The sequence below is a fragment of the Podarcis erhardii genome (assembly GCF_964252035.2).
Source record: "Podarcis erhardii genome assembly, chromosome: 6".
Lineage (NCBI taxonomy): Eukaryota > Metazoa > Chordata > Lepidosauria > Squamata > Lacertidae > Podarcis > Podarcis erhardii.
This window is the reverse complement of record NC_138510.1, coordinates 36,028,990-36,053,332: the sequence shown is the minus strand read 5'-3', so window position 1 is coordinate 36,053,332 and position 24,343 is coordinate 36,028,990. Positions and strand designations below refer to the sequence as shown.

The window sequence follows — 24,343 nt, the reverse complement described above, 5'->3', positions numbered from 1 at the left end:
GGTATTTTCCCCCAGAGTCACCTCCTGGTCCTCAATTTAGTGTGGCAGGCAGCTTAGCTAGTAGCTTGGCAACAGGGTGACCTTGTGCTCTGTTGGGTTTCAAACGTTTTATTAGCCACACTGGACTCTCTCCATCTTTCTCTGCCCTGCTTCTTATTGCTGAGCCCCTCATTAGTGCAATTAATAAGCCGCTTCTGTCAGGGCAATCAAATGCAGGGCTCTACAGCAGCCAAAGGCTTTGGCAGATCAAGTAGGGGGGATTCCGGGTCGCACAGTGGAATTATAGGGAAGGCTTTCATCTCTCCCTACAGGCCCAAACAGGACTGGAATTGTAGGGCTGGGATTCTCTCAGGTCACGTTTATTTAATGCCACTTTTTTTGGTAGAATAAATCAGTCGTCCCGTCCCCTCCGTCATTTTGGATAAAGTCACAGGTTCGTTGGAGAACTTGGCAGAACACCCTGATGTTATTAGTGATGGGTTGCACAAAGCCCTATGCAAGATAAAGTCTTGGACTCAGCTTCCCTTTGAGATCTCTCTCTCTCACACACACATGCTCACATACACACTGAATGTGTGCGCAACAGGCCTGCTTTGTTGTGGTTCATACCAGGGCAGGGACTGTAAGGTGTCATCAACTCACAGTGCCACACAAGCACATGGGGATGGGCGGAGCACTGAGGAATGATGCACTCAGATGCTGACCTCAGATGCCTCTAGGCCAATAACCCAAATGTGTCCAACTAACTAACCTACCCCTGGGGAACTATGGGCATGCTCAACATCCTACCAGATCCTGGGAGCGTTGTGGCCTGAACTCATTGAGGTTATTTGTTATCTCTTAATTCCAGTGATTCCCCAGAGGAATCCAAAAATAATACAAACTGAACACACACACACACAGAGAAAGAGAGAGCGCTAATAAAATGTTTGGGCTGTTCCGGGTTTGTTCTTTTCCAGAGGCCTAGCAAACACCATTCAGATGTTGTCTCCATGTGTTAATTGGGTAGCCAACAAATGTTGAACTATGACTGCCACCATCCCTGACCATTGGCCATACTGGCAGCGGCTGGTGGAATTGTAGTCCAACATAATTTGGATGACACCATGTTGGCTACTCTTGCATTAGCTAAATGGAATAGGATGGAGCAGAGCTGAGCCCAGTTGGCCCTGCCTCTGTGCATTAGGTAAGGAGGTGGGGTCTGCAGGATGCAGTGACATCAGGGGTGGGGATAGCAGACATGCCTCCCTCCCTAGCCTAGCTTAGTTTAGCATAGAGCAGAAAGTACTCAAGTAGCTACTCACAGCGGTTCTCAACCTGTGGGTCCCCAGATGTTGTTGGACTACAACTCCCATCATCCCTGAGCTCTGGCCTTGCTAGCTAGGGATGATGGGAGTTGTAGTCCAACAAACATCCAGGGACCCACAGGTTGAGAACAGCTAACTGGTATTTGAAAGGTATACTAACCCCATTCCACCCAAATCACCAAAAGTGCTGGTCTCCCCATTCAAACTGAGGACAATATCTATTTTAAATTGATCCACAAGGATCTATGTATTAAAGAGCATGATGACACAAATTGTACCTCAAATTTTTTGGATGTCACCACACTGGCTGCCTTAAGCGGTTTGGTGAAAATCAGGGAGCAATAACTTTCTCTGCCCGCCCTTTAGAAAAGAGACTCAAGCAACAGTAACTGCCTTTGTGGTATGCTGGTTACAGCATTCATTACTGTGTGATCATGCGAGAGGTAAGGGGGTCACCAACATTTTAGTTCCGTAGGCATATTTGGATTTTTGAGCAAGTGCCATAGGAAAACCCCTCAGGTTTCTGCTCACTCCAACCCCCGCAAGAGACAGAAAGAGAGAAAGTACATGCACATATACAGACTTCGCTTTTCCAATGGACTATGTAAAAATCAGATCCAGCTGAATTGATCTTAGCCCTGAAAAGCACAATGAGCTGAAAGTGGAAGTGGGAAAGAGCATCAGTCTTGAACTCCTTCCTTCTACTCAAGGGAGAAAAAGGTAATACCTTTACCACCTCATGCGGGGGGGGGGGGGGGAGTTTAGTGGACCAGCGGGGGGGGGGGGGCAGGGCTCAAAGCCTTCATGGGCACCGGGAGAAGACCTCAAGGATGGCAGGATTAAATAGCTCAGACATAGAAACAAAAGGAGAGATGGAGCAAAACCAGCAGAGATTAAATTAATGTAATAGCAGCATAACCAACTGGTGTGCCTCAATCACATCTAAAGCAGGTGGTAGGAGTGCAATTTAAAGTATCTATTTAAAGGGGTGCATAGATAGCAGCTGACGCTTCCTCATGCCATTGATGCACCTAGTTTTTCTCCTGAGTGGAGATGGAAAGTGGCCCACATGCCACTTAAAACTGCAGTGCAGGTGATTAGGAAGATGCTCATTTGAAAACACAGCTCTCCCTTCATTGCGTGTAAGTTGGTCCCAAGTCAACTAGAAAAGAGAAGGCAACAGGGAAATGTGCCTCTCATTGTGCTGAAAGCTCAGGGTCTCCTGTCACAAGTTATCACAAGTGATCTCCTCCCTAGGATTGATGCACAACAGACTCTTTATGACCCCATGCTGATTTAAACAGCCTTGTGCATTTTAAAGATTTTTTTCTTATGGAAATAGAGCAATAAAGCATGTGAAGATGTCAAAGACAGGTCTTGGGATAAAGAATAAGTGGACACAACAAGAATTGCATTTAAATACTCCCTAAGAAAACAGTCGTCAATCTGTGCTGAGATCCCCAATTACAACTAAAAGAACTTCAGGAAGTAATTTACAGTTCATTGAAGCAAGAGACTTTTGTCCCTTATGTCTGGATCCAAATGCTTTTTAAAAAATGACAACTGAAAATATGAAGCCACAAGGCTCCATAGAAGATTGTGTTTTTATTGTAAACTGTCCTGTGATCCTCAAATGAAGGATGGTGTAATGGTTAGAGTGTTGGACTATGACCTGCAATACCAGGGTTGGAATCCCAACTCAGCATGAAGCTCACTCGGTGACCTTGGGCCAATCACCATCTCTTAGCCTAACCTACCTCACAGGGTTGTGGAGAGGATGAAGCGGAGAAGAGGAGAACCATGTACACCACCTTGAGATCCTTGGAAGATAAAGGTGGCATATAAATGTAATAAATGCAGTGCTTTATTCTTAAAAAAATGTTTAGGGGTACTCTCGTTTTGACTCAAGAAAATCACTATTTTATAGTTCAAATCATGAAAAATAAATACAGTAAAGAGACAAAAGTACAAAGATTCACAAAATGTTTAGGGGTATGCGTACCCCACCAGAAAAAATGCACTGAATAAATGTAATAAATAAACTAATAAAAGTTGAGATTGGCCAGTTGTGTGATTTGGTAATTTGAACCAGTACATCATGAAAGTTGAGCTTGAAAATATTGTATCAATACCCTAATCAGTGTCTCAAGGCAACTGACCACAAAGTTTTAAACAGAACTTCAAATTATTATTATTTTTTAAATAGCAACTGTATCAAGTTACACACAAACACCCATAAAAACAAAACAGTGAGTTTATATTATACAAATACACAAGTGCACATTCCCCCCCCCTCTCTCTCTCTCTCTCTCTCTCTCACACACACACACACACACACACCCTTACATCCACCAAGGGTAACTAGTCTAGAAAGAGGCTAGATGGAATTTACCACATTTTGAGGTACCCTGTGCTTAGATTAATGCACGATCTTCCAGCCTTACTGTTAATATTCTTGTGAAAGAAATGTAAAGTTGTAAGCAGTGCACCTTGCAAACTGGTCTGAACTTGCTGATGTCCGGGAGGGGAAAAGTTAAAGCCCAAAGGCCAACTTGCTACTGCAACTTGTATAATGTTTATCATTTGGGCAATGAGGAGCAAAGTTTGATCACACTTGGGTGCAGAGGGGAAAGGAGCGTCCAGCAAAGACAGAGAAAATGGAAGATGAGGCAACCCGCTTCTCTTGGGGTCAGTGCTGAGTACTTTGTAATGTTGCTGTCAGATGGTCGTCATCGGTACGAACAGACTCACAGCTTTTGCGTCCAGCGTGTGTATCCAAGTGTGTGTATCCTATGTTTGGCTGAACTTTGCTCTGGCTTTCAAGTTTGTAAAATAAAATGGCCTTTGAATCCTGTTGCAGCTTTAGGACATTTTTAAACCAAAGGGCCTGACCTTAGCTTAGTACATCCCTGCTGGCTTCCACAGAGATAGCCTGTGCCCCAGTTGGAGTACAGCCTGTTACTTAGAGGCCTATGAGGTTCATGTATGCAAAGAAACAACATATCCTTTGACTTTCTGGCATAGAACTTCCCAAACTAGAGTTAGCTTTTTGGCATGTCCAGACAATGTATCTGTTGATCTGTTATCCTGATCTGTTTTCAGGAAGATTAAATGATGTCGGCTATTTAATGAGCATTCACTCAGATTTGTTCATGTGGAGGCTGCACAACATCGCATCAAAGCAGGTGCTATCCTAAGCTTTCCACTGCATTTTTCTTTCACTTCCTTATCACAAAAATCTGATTTCTGGGGAGGTGGGTTTGTTGTGCAAGAGCTCTAAATCAACTTTAATTCCACAGCCTAAATTTGTTAGTAGGCCATTGAATCCCATTGAATCTGAAGGAATTTTTGACTGAGTACATATTACCCTTTATTCCAGCTCCAGTGCCTTTTATAGTACAGTCGTACCTTGAATCCCAAACGCCTTGCGAGTCAAAGGTTTTGGTTCCCAAACACTGCAAACCCGGAAGTGAGTGTTGCAGTTTGCAAATGTTCTTTGGAACCCGAATGTCCGACGCAAATTCCGTGGCTTCCGATTGGCTGGAGGAGCTTCCTGCAGCCAATCGGAAGCTGCGTCTTGGTTTCCGAATGTTTTGGAAGTCAAACGGACTTCTGGAATGGATTCTGTTTGACTTCTGAGGTACCACTGTACAGAACAAGCTGCTTTTGGGTAACAGAATGTCTGTTCCACAACACTGAAAAGAACAAACTGTTAAAATCTATGGTGGCCACTGTAAGCATGAAAAGAGAATCGGCTAGGCATGGCAATTGTGGTTAATCTTGAATCGTTTTGTAAACAGATGAAAGAGGAGATTGGGAGACATTTAATGAATACGAAAATTAGTCAAAGCTTTAATAAGGAAAGACACTCAAAAATATGTAATCACATGATGATGAGGGATGATCCAAAGAGCCAAATGATTTTGATTTGTTCAACATGATGACATTGGGTTGCAACTATAAAGATTGCTGTGATCCTTTGACTGGTGAATAGGAATCACATATGTAATCTAGAAGTGTAAAAAAAATATTGTTTTGGCTGTGGTTCTTTGCAGTCTCCTGTCTATTTTTGAGGCTGTCCCTACACACATTTGTATTTCAGTAAAGGCCTATATTTTCACTTGGAGCCTGCATTTTATTTCTTTTGGGTTTTTGTGAGGGTAACCTCCAGTTTAGGAACCCTCTTTTAAATTTATCCAACACAACATCTCCCATTGAGGGCAACAGGTTAGTTTAGGGGCTACCTGATGGACTGTGTGGCAAACATAGCCGTGATCTGGAACAGAAAGGAATAGCCAGGGCTCAGAAGTAATGGCTATGGATGCTGCCAGAGCTGCCCTCCAGTATTTGCTGCCTGAGGCAACTGCCTCACTCTGCTAATGATGGGGTCAGCCATAGATCTCAAGATATTAAGGGGATTTAGAGGAACCACATGCGCTAAAAATGTATACATTGTTCATGAACTATCAGAATGAGTGTATATTCTGATCTGGCAGTAAACATATTTTAATCTTGCTTCTGTTTTAGCCATTCTGTTCAGGCTTTTAATACTCTATTTTTAAGTGAATTGAGTTTTTATTTTTGTAAATTGCCTTGCTTATATAAATGCACAAATGTTTCAAAGCTCTCTCCCCACAAATAAAACTTCATGTACATGTCACTGGATCACTCTTCTTGTAATACAACGGATTGATGTATAGCTTAGAAAATTATTTCTTTGTTCTAAGCGCCTAAATTGCCTCTGCTTCCTCTTCATGTAACATGATGTTGGAAACACAGAACATTATAGAGCTGTTTTTAACCTTGTTTTTAAATATTAGTTTTCTTTCCTCATTGACCTACATATATCTGAAAAAAATAGAAATGAGCAATCATTTTTCATGATGAAGCTTATTGGATTGGATGAAGCTTATTGCTCTATGAAATCGCTTCCACCTCTAGGACTTCTCCTTCCCTTCTGCCACCCCAAATATGTTGTGGGGGTCCTCCAACCCTCTGGAGAAGAATTTGGGGCACGGGAGGCCATTGGGGAGAGAAGAAGTAGCAGAAATCCTGTTGCACAGGCAAAAGGCCTTGCACTAATAGGATGATGTTGTTGTATATAACCCATGAATTCTGCTGGTTTTTAGAGGGGAAAAATGGTGGTGGTACATATGTTTAAATATGATAAAATGGGGTGGGTGTGTTATGACCCTTGGTCAATCCTTGGGTTGTTATATGTGTCTAAGAGGTGTTATTTGGCATTGTTACTTCAATTATATATTGTCAGGGTTTTAGGGAGAGAGGAGACAGAGAGCGAGGGCGAGGAGGAAGAGGACGACAACGAGCCGAGGTTGTCCCAAAGTCCGTCTAGCGAATCAGAGGATTCCCAGAAGGGAGCCCCCCCTGGTCAGGCCAAGGGGCAATAGAGAGGGAATCAGTCAGAGAGAGGGGAACGAAGAGGGAATCCCCAGTGGGAGTGGCAAAGCGGGACCAGCTCCCCCGTCGGAACGGAGTGGAGGGGGGGGAGTTGCCAGTGTGTCAGAAAGAGCAGGACAGGAAGGAGGAAGGGGGAGGAGTTCGGAGCAAGACGTCCTGCCTGAAAGGGAGGAGTGTAGTACCGAGAGCAGCGTAACTGTAGAAAGGAAGGTCAGAGGCAACGTACGCGCGCCAAGTTCAAATATAGAGGCACGCGGAAATGAGGAGAGCTCTGAGGAGGAGCCTGGTGCCAAAGCACGAAGGAGGGGGGAGCAGGCGGGAGAAGACTCAGCCTCTGGGGAGTCCCGGAAAGAGGGAAGACAGGGGGGCAGGAAGACCCTGCGGAAAAGGAAAGAGAGGAAAAGGTGGAGCAGTACAAGCCTCTTAAATTGGTGCAGGGGAGGGACGGACTCAGAGGGGACTTCTAACATCTAAGGGTAACAGATGCGGAGCCACGGAGTTTGGATGTAATGACGACAATGATCTTCAATAAAACCTTTTGTATATAGCTTGGACTGGACTTTGGTCTCTTGTGAGCTGGGACCCAGGGTGGCTCTGACAGAAAGTCCCCTCAAAAGAACGCAAAATTTTTTTTTTTGCAAAGCTCACGAACGGTGACAGCCATGACTGCGGAGGAGCAGTTGACAGCGCTGCGAACTACAGTTTCCGAACTCACTGCTGCAGTCCTTGCGTCTCAGAAGAAGCATGACGAAATGGAGAAGCGCTGCCAGGACCTGCAAACAAGGTGGGAACGTGCAAGCAGGGAAGGGTTCCCAGGGTCCAGATCAGAGGGGATTGGACTTGGACGGAGGGGGGGCAGCCTAGTCACCCACTTCGATGGGAACCTGAAGCACTACCCCAGTTTCAGAGCAGACGTTTTGTATGCATTGCACTTGCTTCGTCATGACTTTAAAGATGAGGAGGAGAAAGTGGGGTTTATTGTTTCTCACTTGCATGGGCCGGCCAGAGACTGGTTGCGCAATTTGTGGCATGAAGATGGCCCTGCCCGCCGCGATGCAGATGAATTCATTAAAGCGATGGATGCCTGCTTCCAGTCAACTGTAGATGTGGATCTTGCACGCAGGGAAATTTTTGGATTGCGGCAAGGCAAAGCCACTGTGCGTCAGTACCATTCTAGATTTTTTGCTTTGCTGACTGCGCTAAGCTGGGAGAAGGATTGTGCACCTGTGAGGGATTTGTTCTGGGAGGGGCTCAGCGGTCCCATTAAGGATGAACTTGCCAGGGGAGACAGACCCCAGACCCTGGAGGAGCTTGTGCAGAGGGCTTTGGCGATTGGGATACGGCACGAGGGACGTCCTTGGCACACTGAGGAAGAACGTCAGGTGCGTCCACCAGCGAGGACGTCTTCTTTCATCCCCAGAGAGTTCAGTCAGTCACATCCTTCGCCACTGGGAAGGCAGGGGGAGGAGCCCATGGAACTTGGTGGTGCTAAGGCTCAAGCAACAGCCAGAGCCCCAGCTTCCGGTGCAGTGAAGGCAAAGCCTCCTAGAGGGACCAGGAAGTGTTACATTTGCGACAGTGCACAGCACATGGCGAAAGAGTGTCCCCAGAGGCTGCAGAAACACACTGCAGCTTTAGCAACTGTTGCAGCAGAAATGATGCAAGCAGAGCAACCTCAGGGAAACGACAGTGCCTGGCTGGAAGCAGAGCTGCTGGGGCTCAGCCAGGCGAATCTGTAGAGCAGTCCCCAGCGCTTTTGCAACGCACAGACCCTTTACCACCCAAGCCAGCGGTGCAGCTCACTGCAACACTTCAGTTGCCGAATGGAACCACCCTGGAAGTCCCCATCACGATTGATTCTGGGAGCAACGCAGATTTTGTGGGGACGCACTTTGTCAAGCAGCATCGCATAGCGCTTCTGCCAGCGACAACACCTCTGAACGTAGTCACGGTGGATGGCAGGAAATTGCTAGGAGGACAAGTTGTGCAACAGACGCCTCCCATGGTGATGAGGATTGGAAATCATCGAGAAGTCATCAGCTTCAATGTCACCCGCCTTTCAGACACGCCTATAGTATTAGGCATGAGTTGGCTGGAGAGACACAGTCCTGCTGTAGCGTGGTACCAACGGCAGATCACCTTTTGCTCATCGTACTGTGCTCAACATTGCATCCAGTCCAGCCAGGAGGAGGGAGCTGAGCAGCAGTTGCAACTTGGCATGGTGCAGGCAGTACCCCGCAAGTACGAGGGGTTCCTGGAGGTTTTCTGCGAGAAGGAAGCTGACCAGTTGCCGCCCCACAGGCCTTATGATTGTGCCATCGACCTGGTGCCAGGGGCGCAGTTGCCGACTGCAAAGCTGTATTCCATGTCTGAGGACGAGATGCAAGAACTCAGGGAGTTCATAGAGCACAATTTGAAGCACGGATTCATCCGAGAATCGAAAGCGGTGGGGGGCAGTCCTGTTTTCTTTGTAAAGAAGAAAGACACGCCCCAGAAAAGACTCATTGTGGACTATCGATTCATAAACAGTAAGACCAAACCCAAGGCCTTCCCCATGCCCAAGATAGATGATCTCCTGGCAACCGTAAGGAAGGGGAAGATCTTCACCAAATTGGATCTGCGTGGAGCGTATAACCTCATACGCATCCGGGAGGGCGATGAGTGGAAGACGGCCATGTTCACGCCTCTGGGCACGTACGAATACAGAGTTATGCCATTTGGTCTCCAAAATGGATCTCACGTCTTCCAAGCATTTATGCATCACGTGCTAGCGGGACTTCTCTACAAGAAATGCGTGTGTTTCCTCGACGACATCCTGATCTTTTCGGAAACGGAGGAGGCCCATGAGAAGGACGTAAAGGAAGTCCTGCAGAGACTACGGGAGAACAAGCTCTACGCCAAGTTAGAGAAGTGCCAGTTTGATGTGACGGACGTGGATTTCCTAGGCTACAAGCTGTCCGACAAGGGGCTGGCCATGGACAGCGCCAAGGTCCGCGCGGTGTTGGACTGGAAGAGCCCTCGCAATCGGAAGGAAGTCCAAAGATTCATCGGCTTCGCCAACTTCTACCGCAAATTCATCAGAGGTTTTGCAAAGGAGACGGCAGCGATCACGGACACTCTCAGTTCCAAGAAAAAGAGGTTCGTGTGGACGGAACAGGCGGAGCGCTCTTTTCAGAAGCTTAAAAGCCTTTTCGCCTCCGAGGAGCAGCTGCTGCACGTGAATCCAGGCAAGCCCATACGACTAGAGACCGACGCGTCAGACAGAGCGGTTGGAGCCGTACTCCTGCAAGAAGATCCACATGGAAACTGGAGACCCGGTGCCTTTTACTCCAGAAAGCTCAGCAAAGCGGAGCAAAACTACACCATATGGGACAGGGAGCTGTTAGCCATTCACGCAGCTTTCAAAGCGTGGCGACACTTCCTCATAGGAGCCAAGCACACAGTACAGGTCCGCACGGATCACAAGAACCTAGAGTATTGGCGCACGGCGAAGCTCCAAAGCCAGAGGCACATGCGCTGGGCGGAATTCTTCGCGGATTTCGACTTTCGGATAGAGTACGTCCCAGGAGATTCCAACGTTATAGCCGATGCGCTATCCAGGAAACCGCAATATCTCGATGAAGCGGCGCCTGTAGCAGCCAAGCACATTTTCGCACCGCAGGCGTGGTCGTGCGCTGCCGCCACAGTAGATCTGGACGCGGTGCGACGCGCGTTGCAAGTGGATCAGTTCGCACAGTCCAAGATGGAGGAATTGCGCAGAGGTGTGCAGAGTGGCGAAGAGTTCCAACTACGCGACGGGCTGCTAACTCGCAAAGGTGCCCTCTACGTGCCAAGCGACGAGCTTCGCGCAAAGGTTCTGCAGCAGTTGCACGACGCCCCCAGTGCGGGCCACTTCGGTAAGGAGAAGACAATAGAACTGGTGGCAAGAGACTTTTGGTGGCCCCGGATGCGTGGAGAGGTAGCGGATTACGTCGCCAGGTGTGACACTTGTCAGAGGTTCAAGCCAGTACACCAGAAGCCAGCGGGGCTGTTGGAACCGCTAGAAACGCCACAGCAACCGTGGGAGAGGGTAGCTCTGGACTTCGTTACTGACCTGCCCAGCTCCAGGGGGAAGACGGCGGTACTGGTGGTTGTGGACCTGTTCACCAAGATGGCGCACTTCATTCCATGCGCAAAGGTGGCGACGGCGGAACAGACTGCCAAACTCTTCATCGATCACATGTTCAAGGTGCATGGGCTGCCGCAGTCCATCCTGTCCGACAGGGGGCGCCAGTTTGTTTCCAATTTTTGGCAGAAGCTTTTAGGTATCCTGAACGTCAAGATCAACCTCACGTCGGCGAGACACCCACAAACCAACGGCCAAGCTGAGAGGGTCAACGCGATCATGCAGCAGTACCTGAGATGTTACGCCAACCAGCGACCAGCAGTTTGGGTGGACTACCTGCCGATGGCAGAGTTTGCCTATAACAACACGAAGCACGCGTCCACGGGGGTGACGCCGTTTTTCGCGAACAATGGTCGTCACCCCAGAACCTTCCCGGGGTTCGTGGCACCGGGAGAGGGGGTGCCGCAAGGAGCCGACCAGTTTGCAGCGGAGCTGCAGGAGGTGCACGAAGAGTTGCGGAGACATTTAGAGCTGGCCAAGCAAGCATATAAGGTGCAGGCTGACAAAAACAGGAGAGAGGGAGAGGAGATCCAGGTGGGGGACTGGGTGTGGTTAGCGGCCCAAGCGATGCCAGCCAAGTCGTTGGCCAAGAAGAAGCTGGGGCACAGGCAGTTAGGGCCGTACCAGGTGGAGGCTAAAATCAACCCTGTAGCCTTTCGACTAGCCCTCCCCGAAGGTTCCAGAGTGCACCCGGTCTTTCATAGATCGGTGCTCACTCCCTACAAGGCACCGCACAGGTTTCAGGAGTCTGACACAGTCACGCAACAACACACTAAGTCACAGGAGAGGGAGAGGGCGCCTAGGGCCGAACCACTCAACGAGGTCACAGAGATCCTGGACTCGAGATGGGGGCAAGAGGGAGTAGAATATTTTCTAGTCAGAGAGGGTGCCCCAGTCAGTGCCAATGGTTGGGTGCCGGGCTACGCCTTAGACGAACCTCTTTTAAAAGACGAGTTCCATGCCCTTTTCCCTCATAGACCCATGCCAGCCGAGTACTTTGATGACTGGCTCTTTACGCCCACATGTTCAGGCAGCACTTTCCACGGCTTTTCTTCAGCTGAAGAAAGGTCGCCGGACTCCAACTCGCCCAGGGGATCGTGTTCGGGGGTGGACACAGAACCCTCTTATTGGTGGGACGAGCAACCAGAGGAGGACTGGCGCAGGAAATGGCTGACGGGACCTTGGCAGGCAGCACCGGACCAGGTACCAATGGAGGAGGGAGAAGAGAACACCTTGGGTCAAGAACCCGAATTCGAACACTCGTACAACGAACTGCAAACAGAGGAGATGGAGGTGCAGAATCTGTATCCTGCGTCCGCCTCCGAAGAGCGGCAGCTTCCACAACCTGCACCCGATGAGCGGAAGGGGGGAAGGGGGGGCTTCGAGGGGGGGATGGATGTCAGGGTTTTAGGGAGAGAGGAGACAGAGAGCGAGGGCGAGGAGGAAGAGGACGACAACGAGCCGAGGTTGTCCCAAAGTCCGTCTAGCGAATCAGAGGATTCCCAGAAGGGAGCCCCCCTGGTCAGGCCAAGGGGCAATAGAGAGGGAATCAGTCAGAGAGAGGGGAACGAAGAGGGAATCCCCAGTGGGAGTGGCAAAGCGGGACCAGCTCCCCCGTCGGAACGGAGTAGAGGGGGGGGAGTTGCCAGTGTGTCAGAAAGAGCAGGACAGGAAGGAGGAAGGGGGAGGAGTTCGGAGCAAGACGTCCTGCCTGAAAGGGAGGAGTGTAGTACCGAGAGCAGCGTAACTGTAGAAAGGAAGGTCAGAGGCAACGTACGCGCGCCAAGTTCAAATATAGAGGCGCGCGGAAATGAGGAGAGCTCTGAGGAGGAGCCTGGTGCCAAAGCACGAAGGAGGGGGGAGCAGGCGGGAGAAGACTCAGCCTCTGGGGAGTCCCGGAAAGAGGGAAGACAGGGGGGCAGGAAGACCCTGCGGAAAAGGAAAGAGAGGAAAAGGTGGAGCAGTACAAGCCTCTTAAATTGGTGCAGGGGAGGGACGGACTCAGAGGGGACTTCTAACATCTAAGGGTAACAGATGCGGAGCCACGGAGTTTGGATGTAATGACGACAATGATCTTCAATAAAACCTTTTGTATATAGCTTGGACTGGACTTTGGTCTCTTGTGAGCTGGGACCCAGGGTGGCTCTGACATATATTTATGTATTGTTTCAAGAGTGATGCACGATTTTTGAATTATTTCACCTTTATCTGTAGATTTTGAGACTGCAGTTCTCATTTTCATTCAGTCAGGATTGTGGGTTATATTTGTTTACACAAAGTAGATACACTGAAATTTATGGCCATGACTACCTTAGGTCCATTAATTTCAATGGGTCTACTCTGAGTAAAGGTTAGCTGTTTGTGTTTCTGCTTTGTGGTTCCTTGAGTGGAGCCTTTTGATCTTGGTTTTCTGAAATTTACTTCAGCACTTGACCTGCACACTGGGCTAAATGTTAAATTGTACCTAATTTATTTCTTGTAAAATCTAATATGGGAAGATCATTATTTTTTCTTTATTTCATACTCCCTGAGAGGCATATTTCCCAAAAAAGATAACTACATTGCTCAAATTATTCTGTTTGCCAACCACTATTAATCTCTCTCACCAAACAACTCTTATTTAAGTTTGAAGAGGTGGAAGCATACTAAATCTCTTGTTGTAATTAATAACAGCACAAGCACAACTTATGCAAGTTTTGTACATGTAGCTAATTTCATTTTAGAAGATATTCTTCTAAAGATGCTCATCCTTTCTCACAGCTTCAGGGCACACAGCTGTGATAGAATGGCTCAGAGATTAAGATCTAGAAGTCATTGGATAGACTGTGCACAATCCCATCAATTTGATAATAGTTTCTTCCTGAGCAATACTTGGCTACTTACACAACACTTGCCCTCTCTGTGCATTGCAGGTCACCTTTCCCATGGGGCCTCCACAACCTTACACCCTATACGTTTTGGGATGTACAGATCTCATGGTTGAAGCCTATACACATTTGCAATGTATATTTGGGGCTCTATGTAAATGTGATGTTTTAACATGTGGACATTGTGGGGTGGAGTGGCTATCCCAGCAGAGAGCTGCCACAGAAGTTCTGGGTTTAGGACTCCCTCCCTGCATTTCAGGGGGAGTTTGTTTTGTCCCTAAGGACCCCTGACGATTAGGTTCAGTCGTGACTGACTCTGAGGTTGCGGTGCTCATCTTGCTCTATGGGCCAAGGGAGCCGGCGTACAGCTTCCGGGTCATGTGGCCAGCATGACTAAGCCGCTTCTGGCGAACCAGAGCAGCGCACGGAAACGCCATTTACCTTGCTGCCGGAGCGGTACCTATTTATCTACAGTGGTGCCCCGCAAGACGAACGCCTCGGAAGACGAAAAACTCGCTAGACGAAGGAGTTTTTCGTTTTCTTAGCCACTTCGCAAGACGCATCTCCCTATGGGCTTGCTTTGCAAAACGAAGCTTGCCCCGCAAGCTCCGGGGATAGCGGGGAAGCGCAGCGCGTCTTCCCCGCTGTCTCCGGACCTCTTTTGAAGCAAGGGGCAGCGGGGAGAAGATCGCACGTGCCTTCCCCTCTGTCCCCGGACCCCTTTTGAACCCAGGGGCGGCAACGGGGAGAAGCGATCTTCTCCCCGTTGCCACCCCTTGCTTCAAAAGAGGGGACAGAGGGGAAGGCGTGCGACGCTTCCCCTCTGTCCCCGGAGATTGCGGGGCAGACAACGGGGAGATGCAATCTTCTCCCCGCAGCCCCTTGCTTTAAACAGGTCCGGGGACAGAGGGGAAGGCGCGCGGCGCTTCCCCTCTGTCCCCGGACGGTCTCCATAGGAACGCATTGATTGATTTTCAATGCATTCCTATGGGAAACCATGCTTCGCAAGACGAAAAACTCGCAAGACGAAAAAACTTGCGGAACGAATTAATTTCGTCTTGCGAGGCACCACTGTACTTGCACTTTGATGTGCTTTCGAACTGCTAGGTGGGCAGGAGCAGTGACCGAGCAATGGGAGCTCACCCCATCATGGGGATTCGAACCGCCAACCTTCTGATCGGCAAGTCCTATGCTCTGTGGTTTAACCCACAGCGCCACCCACATCCCAAGTTGTTTTGTCCCTAGGGTTTGACAAATATGCCTAGATGCCAGACCACAAGAGGTGTAGCCTGTTACAAAATGGTCTGGGCTGAGGTAGGAAGAAGACTGCCCCAGACTGCAACTTGCTTTGGTCTGATTCATAGCAGGATATGGGTTAGTGGAGCCAGAAATTTTAAGTGGGCAGAGTGAAGCTCTGCAAAGCACGCTCTAGAAGGCTTCTAATTTGGAGCTGCCAGTGCATGAGGTTGGCTGGTTTTCTTTTTTGTGTACCTCTTGGTTCAGCTCAGAATTGAGAAAAGCATTTTAAATCCTTTGCCCTAGAGGAGGTGACTTACCAAGGTGTGCTGGCTTGGTTACTGCATTTTTATGTAAATCTTCCTGCAGGCAGCTGCTTCTGCTGTCCTGGGGTCTGCTGGGACATAACAAGAACCAAAGAAGAGCCCTGTTGAATCAGACTAGAGGACTATCCAGTGCAGCATCCTTTCTCCCACCATGGCTCAACAGGTGCCTATGGGAACCCACAAGCAGGACATGAGCAAAGTAGCACCTCTGGCTGTTGTTTTCCATGTGTGTGGCAAGAAACAATAGTGACTTATCTCAAAGAGCTTAGATTTCAGCTATCTCCAGGATCAGAGGCAGCTTGTCTCTGAATACCAGCTGATGAAGGAGATCTCAAAGGAGTTGTGCCACTCAGGGGCAGGAGGATAAGACTTACAGCAAGGTTTAAATATGTGTTCTATTGTAAACACACACACCACAAAACCTGTGCCTTTTAAAAGCATGTGCTGTGCCTACTTATTATTTCGCTGATAGCAACTATAGCAATAGAATCAATACAAGTCAAAGCAGTTCATCAGCAAACACACACTGAAAGGGAGTGGAGAAAAATCTACCCCTCTTACCACCTTGATTGTGAATTTGACTGGGTGTTCAATGAAGTTGTGAGATAATTAAGCTATGTTAAGCGGTCTTGAACGTGCACACTAGTGTTTCTTTACTTATTTATTACATTTATATCTCACCTTTCCTCCAAGGCTGCTCAAGGTGGCATACACAGTTCTCCCCCTGCACATGTTATCCTCATAACAACCCTGTAAGGTAGTTTAGGCTGAGAGACAGTGCCTGGCCCAAAGTGAGCTTCATGGCTGAGTCCCTACTCGGATTTGAACCCCAGTTTCCCCAATGCTCTTAACAACTGCACTGCCACTGGCTGAATCAAAACATGTTTGATAAAAGTTGCTCTAGTTTTTTGCAGCAAGTAACCACTATTTTACAGAGACGTTGCTGTGTGGCAGTTTTCCAGATTCACTTTGTGCGTGGTGTTTGCTACAGGTGTTGGGGTCGATTTTATCGGGGGGGGGGGGAGAGACAGCAGTCCCCTCCCTGTCAAGCAAGAGAAGCTTTGCAGGCATTTCAAATGAGCTGACATTCTTCTACTTGTTAGCAGGTGCAACGGTGAGGAATGGACAAATCACTTTGCTGAAGTGGGAAATGGAACAGCAGCACACTATTTAATCCCAGCTGTGGTGAAGGCAAGCTTTGTCAGCATCTCCTGCATGAAGCTCCAAGGTGGGAATCAAATCCAAGACCAAGTGGCAACTTCTCTCTCACCAGCAAGAACCTAGGTGCACTGAATGAGCCCTGGCAGAGCAGCAGTGGGCTTTGGTGTCTCAAATTTCAACGGTGCCCTGTGCAACACCAAAATTTGGTGCCCCCACCTCTCGCCTTCCATTTTACATTACAGTTGCGAGGCCCCTGAGGCCCCGTGCGCAGTGCAACTGAACTGGTCACGCTCCTGCCTATGGACAGAGGATCCTCAATGATCTGTAGCAGATTGTGGATGGCGGCAGTTTCAGTGCCCTATCATGCCAACATGATTTGAGAAGAAGGTGGTTCAGAAAGAGCTGCTGCTTTGCCTTTAGGCTGTCTGAAGCGTTAAGAAGCATTTATGCCTTTTCTAATTCCAGGGCTGAGATTAATGTCCTCATCCTCAGGCCCTTGCACACAGCGGTAGGCTGTCTGCACAGAAGGGCACGCAAAGATCTCTGGGTTCTCACGCGTGGAACAAATTCATGCTGGGTTGGGTATGCCCAGGAGGTACAGCCCATTTTGAAAGTTCAAAAAGTCTCAGAAACCTGATTGTTTTCAGAACCTCTCCAGGTCATCAAGACCGCCAGGTTAGCCCTCTAGTGCCATCTACTGGTAGTGCCTAGAGACATCAAAGAAGTTCATGTCAGCAACTGCCATACACTCTCAAGGCCACTTTGCATGCTATATTTTTATGACTAATACTAATACCACATTGCAAAATATCGCAATGGAAGGTTTGATACACACTGCTACTCAACAACAACATTATGGGAGGTGGTTCGGCTGTGGCCATGTCTGTCTCACAGAGTACAACACACTTTTTTTGTTTATTTCATTCATATACCACACTTATCTTCCAATGAATGTAACTAGTCACAATAGTCCTGTATCAGGAAAATGTGGCATTGGGAGGAACATTCAAGTAAATGATTCAGGAGCAAAGCTTGCTGTTATCCAGAATGTGTGTAGTTCTGAAATGTCCCATGAACTGTAAGGGCTGGTTCACATAACACATTTTCCAGATACAGCACAGGCTTTCCCCTAGAAAAATAACCTTCCTTATGCATTCAGTGAGAAACTGCAGGTACATGTTGGGGTCTGTAGTTCTGAGTTCAAGATTCCAGCCATTCTGTTCTTCTAGGCTTGCCATACGCCAGGAAAATTCCTGACGTCCTGGTTTTTGGGTGTAAAAATGGCGTCGGGCGAATTTTGCTGAATTTTTGCCAGGAATTTTACTTTTGAAATATGGCAACCCTAGAATCTTCCCTTGCAACAGGCTGCATTGAGTGTAATCGGTACTCACTGAACTATTTTAGAAGGCCCATCTTCCAAAGAGGATTTTTTAAATAAATGTTTTTTGTACTTCTGCAAAACCTTTGGTTTTCCCCAAGCCTGTTGATACTCCAACCTTGTTTATAGGTCATGCTGTTTGAGCTACATACTCAATGGCAATCACAGCCTAAAGGAAATGCAAATCTTCATATCCGATTTTGCAAGCCACGAGTTGGTTGGGAAGTGATTCATGTGCCCCTGTCTCGATAAAATCTAGGGAGATGTCATTCTGCAGGAGCCAGAATCTAGTACGAAAAGAGTATTACAACTGATACAGGATTTTGGTCGGGTGGCAGGATTTAAATTAAATAAACAGAAAACTAAAGTGTTGGGAAAAAATTTGACAGATACAGAGTCGGAAAGGTTTCAGAGAGAAACAGAACTAACTATGGTTAAAAAAGTAAAATACCTAGGGGTAAACATAACAGCAAAAAACCTGAGTCTATTTAAGGATAATTATGAAAAATGTTGGTCTGAAATTAAGAGAGACTTGGATAGTTGGACAAAATTGAAGCTTTCTTTGTTAGGCCGAATTGCTGCTATCAAGATGAATGTATTGCCAAAAATGTTGTTTTTGTTTCAAACATTACAGATCGTGGACAAAACGGAGTGCTTCCGGAAGTGGCAGAAAGATATATCCAGATTTGTCTGGCAGGGCAAAAAGCCCAGAATTAAGTTTAAGATATTAACAGATGCGAAAGAAAGAGGGGGCTTTGCCCTGCCAGACTTAAAGTTGTATTATGAAGCCGCAGCTTTTTGCTGGCTAAAAGACTGGCTACTTCTCGAAGACACTGACGTGTTGGACTTGGAAGGTTTTAACAATGCTTTTGGTTGGCATGCATACCTATGGTATGACAAAGTTAAGATCAATAAGGCCTTTAAGAACCATATTGTCAGGAAAGCAGTGTTTAATGTCTGGACAAAATACAAAGACTTACTGGAAAATAAAACTCCAAGGTGGCTCTCACCTCTGGAGGCTAAGGCCCTAAAAAGACCCAATATGGAGGCTAAATGGCCAAAATATTGGGAAATATTAGAAAAAGATGGAGACAATTGGAAATTGCAGAGTTTAGAGAAAATGAAGGATAAGGTGCGAGACTGGTTACATTATGCTCAGATTAAAGAAGTTTTTAAAAATGATAAAAAGTTAGGGTTCCAGGTGGAGAAATCGAAGTTAGAAACTGAATTGTTAGAACCAAAGACTAAGGTATTATCTAGAATGTATAACTTGCTGTTAAAATGGAATACACAAGACGAAATGGTCAAATCGGTTATGATAAAATGGGTACAGGACATTGGGCATAACATTATGTTTGAGGACTGGGAAAGGTTGTGGACCACTGGGCTGAACTTCACCGCATGTAATGCTCTGAAGGAAAATGTAATGAAAATGATATATAGATGGTACATGACCCCAGTTAAACTTGCCAAAATATACCATTCGTCTGATAATAAATGTTGGAAATGTAAAGAAAACGAAGGAACATTCTTTCACCTCTGGTGGACATGCCCTAAGGTGAAGGTCTTCTGGGAAATGATATATAATGAGCTGAAAAAGGTATTTAAGTATACCTTCACTAAGAAACCAGAGGCCTTCCTTCTGGGTATTGTCGGCCAGAAGGTGTTAAAGAAGGACCGAACATTCTTTATGTATGCAACAACGGCAGCAAGGATACTCATCGCAAAAAACTGGAAAACTCAAGATCTACCCACACTGGAAGAGTGGCAGATGCAACTGATGGACTATATGCAACTGGCCGAGATGACAGGCAGAATCCGTAACCTGGGAGAAGAGAAGATGGAGGAAGACTGGGAGAAATTCAAGAAGTATCTACAAAAACATTGTAATTTGGTTGAATGCTAAGAAGGATGCTAGATTATAAAAAACTGGCCACCACTAAATTAGATTTGAAATTTGATGATAAGTGAGACTAAAGAAAATACAAATTTTTTTGGAAGAAGTGCTAGATTATATTTGAATGAGTGGACATGAGATTGTAAACAAGTTGATAATTTGTTTGGAAAAAACTTTTAACGATGTAAATGGGAGCGGGAGACGTGAGGAAGTCCAAAGAAGTGATGAAATTATGTCTGTGATAGAAGTAAGACTGTTTATTATTTGTGCATTTATATTTAAAAACTTTAATAAATATTTATAAAAAAAAAAAAAAGGAAGTGATTCATGTGCCCCTGTCTCGATAAAATCTAGGGAGATGTCATTGGAGTGGTTACATGTGCATTCGGTACTTGACCTCCTTTGTATTGTTTTGCTTTAAAATCTTTAAGATAATATTTTAGTTTCCTGTTAGTTATGCTGCTTTGAATATATCCTTTATATTTGACTTTCTTCTTTAATGTTTTATTCTAGATTGCTTTAGAATAATATTTGAAAAGACACCAAGGGTCATCTAGTCCAACTCCCAGAAATACAAGAATTATGCCCTCTGTTTAATGTTGTAATGTAGCTTAGAAACTGCTTTGAGATTTTTTTCTTACAAATATAAAGCAGTATAGAAATTTTATAAACAAACAAACAATTTATCAGAAAAGCTGGTATACTAGTAAGACACAAGGCGTTAATCAATATGAAGCATCTCTTCTGAATCTTTAGTATCTTATGACTTGGTCGCCGTATGAACCCAGACTATAAATGACAAGGCATTCTTCCCCCTCTCGTCTTAGATCAAAGGAAAAAAATATTTCACAACACCAGCTATTCTAAGTGTTTTGTTCTGCAGAATGGACCAAAACGAGTAAGACAGACAACAGGCTCATACAAACAACTGAGACTACAAGGTTCCAGGGCTAAAGAGCACAGGTGCAGACAGCATGCAAATCTGAAGGATGTTATCAGCTTCCTGTCAGTCAAAAAGTAACTCATTTACCAGAGAAAGAACATGTCCAGAGTCACAGGAAAAAGATCTTCTAGCAGGTATAGATGATATACGGTTAAGACCTGCCGATTTATGACTGGGTTTGTGTTCATAGCAAACAGCTTTGCTGGGGCTGGACTATGACGCTTCATTTTCTCTCATGCCTTGCTACGGTGATAGTACACAACATCAAAAGACAGGCCTTCCAAATAATCCAAGTCATTATTGCCTTAATATCATGAAAGGCTTCATGTTTTCTTTAATGGTAAAAGTGTTTGAGGCTTTCAGGATAGGAGGTATATGGATATACAGGGAATCAAACAAGCTGAAATCCTAATAGGCACACTTAATTGGAAGCTAAATATGCAGAGGACCAAGTTTTGCATGGTTTTAAGTAACAGAGGCAGTTAAGTTCGGCAGCAATATAGGTGCACTTGCCCAAGTCCTATGGCTCTTGGGTAGCAGCCAGTTATTGGCACCAGGAATAAAACCAGGCTCCACCAGGCCTTGAAATAGCCATGGTCTGTACCATAGCCTACAATGCTCCCCCAGTTATTTAAGGACAGTAGATATGTTTCTCATCATTACAATTCCCCACCATCAATAAAACATTACAATGAAAACTAAACATTGATTTTCCTCACCCCCTTCCATAGTTTCCTTGTCTCGGGTTCATCCTCCAGCATCTCCAAAAATGGGATTGAAGCTGCTCTGTAGACATGTGTGTGTATATAGATAGCTTGATGATCCAGGTTTTAAAAAAGCAGCTGCGAGGGGGATCAGAATCAGTACCAGTACAGTGGTACCTCAGGTTACATACGCTTCAGGTTACAGACTCCGCTAACCCAGAAATAGTGCTTCAGGTTAAGAACTTTGCTTCAGGATGACAACAGAAATCGTGCAGCGGCGGCGCAGAGGCAGTGGGAGGTCCCATTAGCTAAAGTGGTGCTTCAGGTTAAGAACAGTTTCAGGTTAAAAACAGACCTCTGGAACGAATTAAGTACTTAATCCGAGGTACCACTGTATGCAGAAGGTTAACCCTTTGCTCTCATACTGTAGTCCTAATGAAATTGCACCTCCCCAGCTGCTTTTTATCCAGGAAGAAAGCTTCCCATTGGATCAATCTGGGGGCAAATAACAGGTGGGGGCAGGACATCAGCATGGGAGGAAATAGTTTTAAAACCCTCTCCATACAGCACAGTCACAATCCTGAACACTACAACCAGCCCACAGATAGTTGCTATTAAAAAACAACAACAGCCAAAAAACATATGAAATGCATTGTATACCTGTATTGTCTTTTAATGTCAACCACCTTGGCACAGCTATAGTTTTCAAAGGCAACTTAGAAAGATGCATAAATAAAAGCTGCCAACTGAGGATAAAACTTTGTACACCTGATGAGGCAGGCTCTAATCCACAAATGCTTATTCTGCAACAAGTCTGCTGGCTTTTAAGGAACCACAAGGCTCTTTTGCCGTCATTTCTGGAACGGGCTGACACGGCTATCCCTCCAGAAAGTTATACAGCATGTTGTTTGCCCCAGAGCTGAAGCAAAAAATGGAATGCTTATGCCATCTAGTGGAAATCTAACCAAAGAATTCCAAAAAGAAAGTGTGCTTTCATAAAACGATGGAAGCATATGCTGAGTTGTTTACTCATTGTGCATTAGTAATACTGGGTAGAATGGATTAGCAACATTAAAAGCACAACAAGATTCCAGGATGAACTAGGCAGCTCAAAGCCTAATGCTAGAGTGGGTAAGATCGACCATTTTGGTAGTTAGCATTAAACTTAGAAAAATAAACCCCAGATCAGTATGACACAGAAAAAGTGAAACTGTATTCTGGGTAATTCTATGTTTTTGCCACAAGGGACTGCCATGCTGCCTGGGGCTGATAAAGCCAAACAGCTTTTGGAGGGACAAAGGTTCCTCTTTTCCTGATTTAAGTGAATAAATAGGTTGCCAGGAACTTGCCTCTTGTCTTTCAATGCTCTGGGGTACTGAGACAGGATATAACCATTGTGCCCCTCACTCCACCCTTTCATGACTCCTTTTGTTCATCCTCTTCTCTGCTGCCTCTGGGTATGGCCTGATGCTGGCTGTGAGGGGGACGCTCAGCAAAATGTCTTCTGGTGGCATCCTTGGCATCAGTGAGACCCTCATGATGCAGCTACCAGTGATGGTGGCAGGCAGAAGCATTGCTATGATCTGCAGCAGGTAGCTGTGAATTGTCTGCCCTGGGTTGAGGGCAACCCAGGGCATTTGCAGTCTGATTTTCAAACGTGTTTGCCAACACCATTTGGAACAGAGTTCAGAAAAACATCAGGTATCAGACTGTAAGCTTTCATGCAGACACTTGGTGGCAGTATAGGTACAGGTATCTGTCAGTGGCAGGCAACACCTAATTCTAATGGAATATTTTTCCATACAAAAAACCCTCCCTATAGAAAACTAGATGATAAGGAAAATAACTTGGGCTCAGTCTTCTCCAGGACATAAGATCTTGCTTTTTGCCCCTTTGAAGAAATCAGGTTTTATTTCTGGGGTAAAATATATAAAAGAATTGACAAGGAAATTCACTTTAAAAAATGGAAGAGTTAACTGGCTATAAAATGTCTCATAAAATGTTATGAGCTGTGATGTATGCAAAATATCAGAGGGGAGATTGCTGGTGGCTGTTCAGTTAACTGCCACTTTGTGTCAGAACAAAAATTGTTCTGAGATTGAGGTTTCAGTCTTTAGACACAGTGGATTGAAAACCAGTGAGTTCTAATTGATTAAGGCAGTGAACCTACTGCTCGATCCCATCAGTTTTGGCCTGACTGGGGAGAGCGGGGTCTGAATGTTGATCTGTGTGAGCTTTGACCAGTGCTTTGTTACGAGAAAAAATGATGCCTGTACTCTGGGCAGTTGCCCTGGGTACAAAAATTCATCGGGGCCAGGAAAAACAATTACATGTAAAACAATTACATGCTTTACTGGAACTTCATTAAGATATTGGTATATAGTTATTACATTAGGCATGATCATTAAATGACTTGCTGCAAAAGTGGAATTTGCTGCCAAGGAGTGTGGTGGAGTCTCCTTCTTTGGAGGTCTTTAAGCAGAGGCTTGACAACCATATGTCAGGAGTGCTCTGATGGTGTTTCCTGCTTGGCAGGGGGTTGGACTCGATGGCCCTTGTGGTCTCTTCCAACTCTATGATTCTATGATTCTATGATTCTATGATTCTAACACCATACCTTTTTCTGTAGTCTCAGTACCTGACTGTGTGTGCCTATTTTCACTACATGGTCATACTGGTGCCGGATTTACATATAAACTAAACAAGCTATAGCTTAGGGCCCCATTCTCTTGGGGGCCCCAAAATTTTTTAAAGGAAATAAAAAACTGGATGCACATTTCCAAAATAAAGATAAAAAACAAATAAAATAAAATTTACGTACATACAGCAACAGTGTTTTGTGTTGTTTAGGCTCCTATTTGTTATGTGCAAATGGCTTTGGATACCTGTTAGGTCCATAAATTACCATATAGCATATATTCAACACCAAAAAACAGTGACA

General features: G+C 45.9%; 1 long non-coding RNA gene across 1 annotated transcript in view; it reads left to right on the top strand.

The window, feature by feature from the left end:
• The window catches only part of LOC309343473, a 47,701-nt gene extending 26,694 nt beyond the window's left edge, over window positions 1-21,007 (top strand). The window contains exons 3-4 of the long non-coding RNA XR_014157282.1: window positions 16,423-16,547; window positions 20,583-21,007. This is a non-coding gene — a long non-coding RNA (uncharacterized lncRNA). The remainder of the gene's footprint in view (window positions 1-16,422; window positions 16,548-20,582) is intronic.
• Window positions 21,008-24,343: the final 3,336 nt, after the last annotated feature.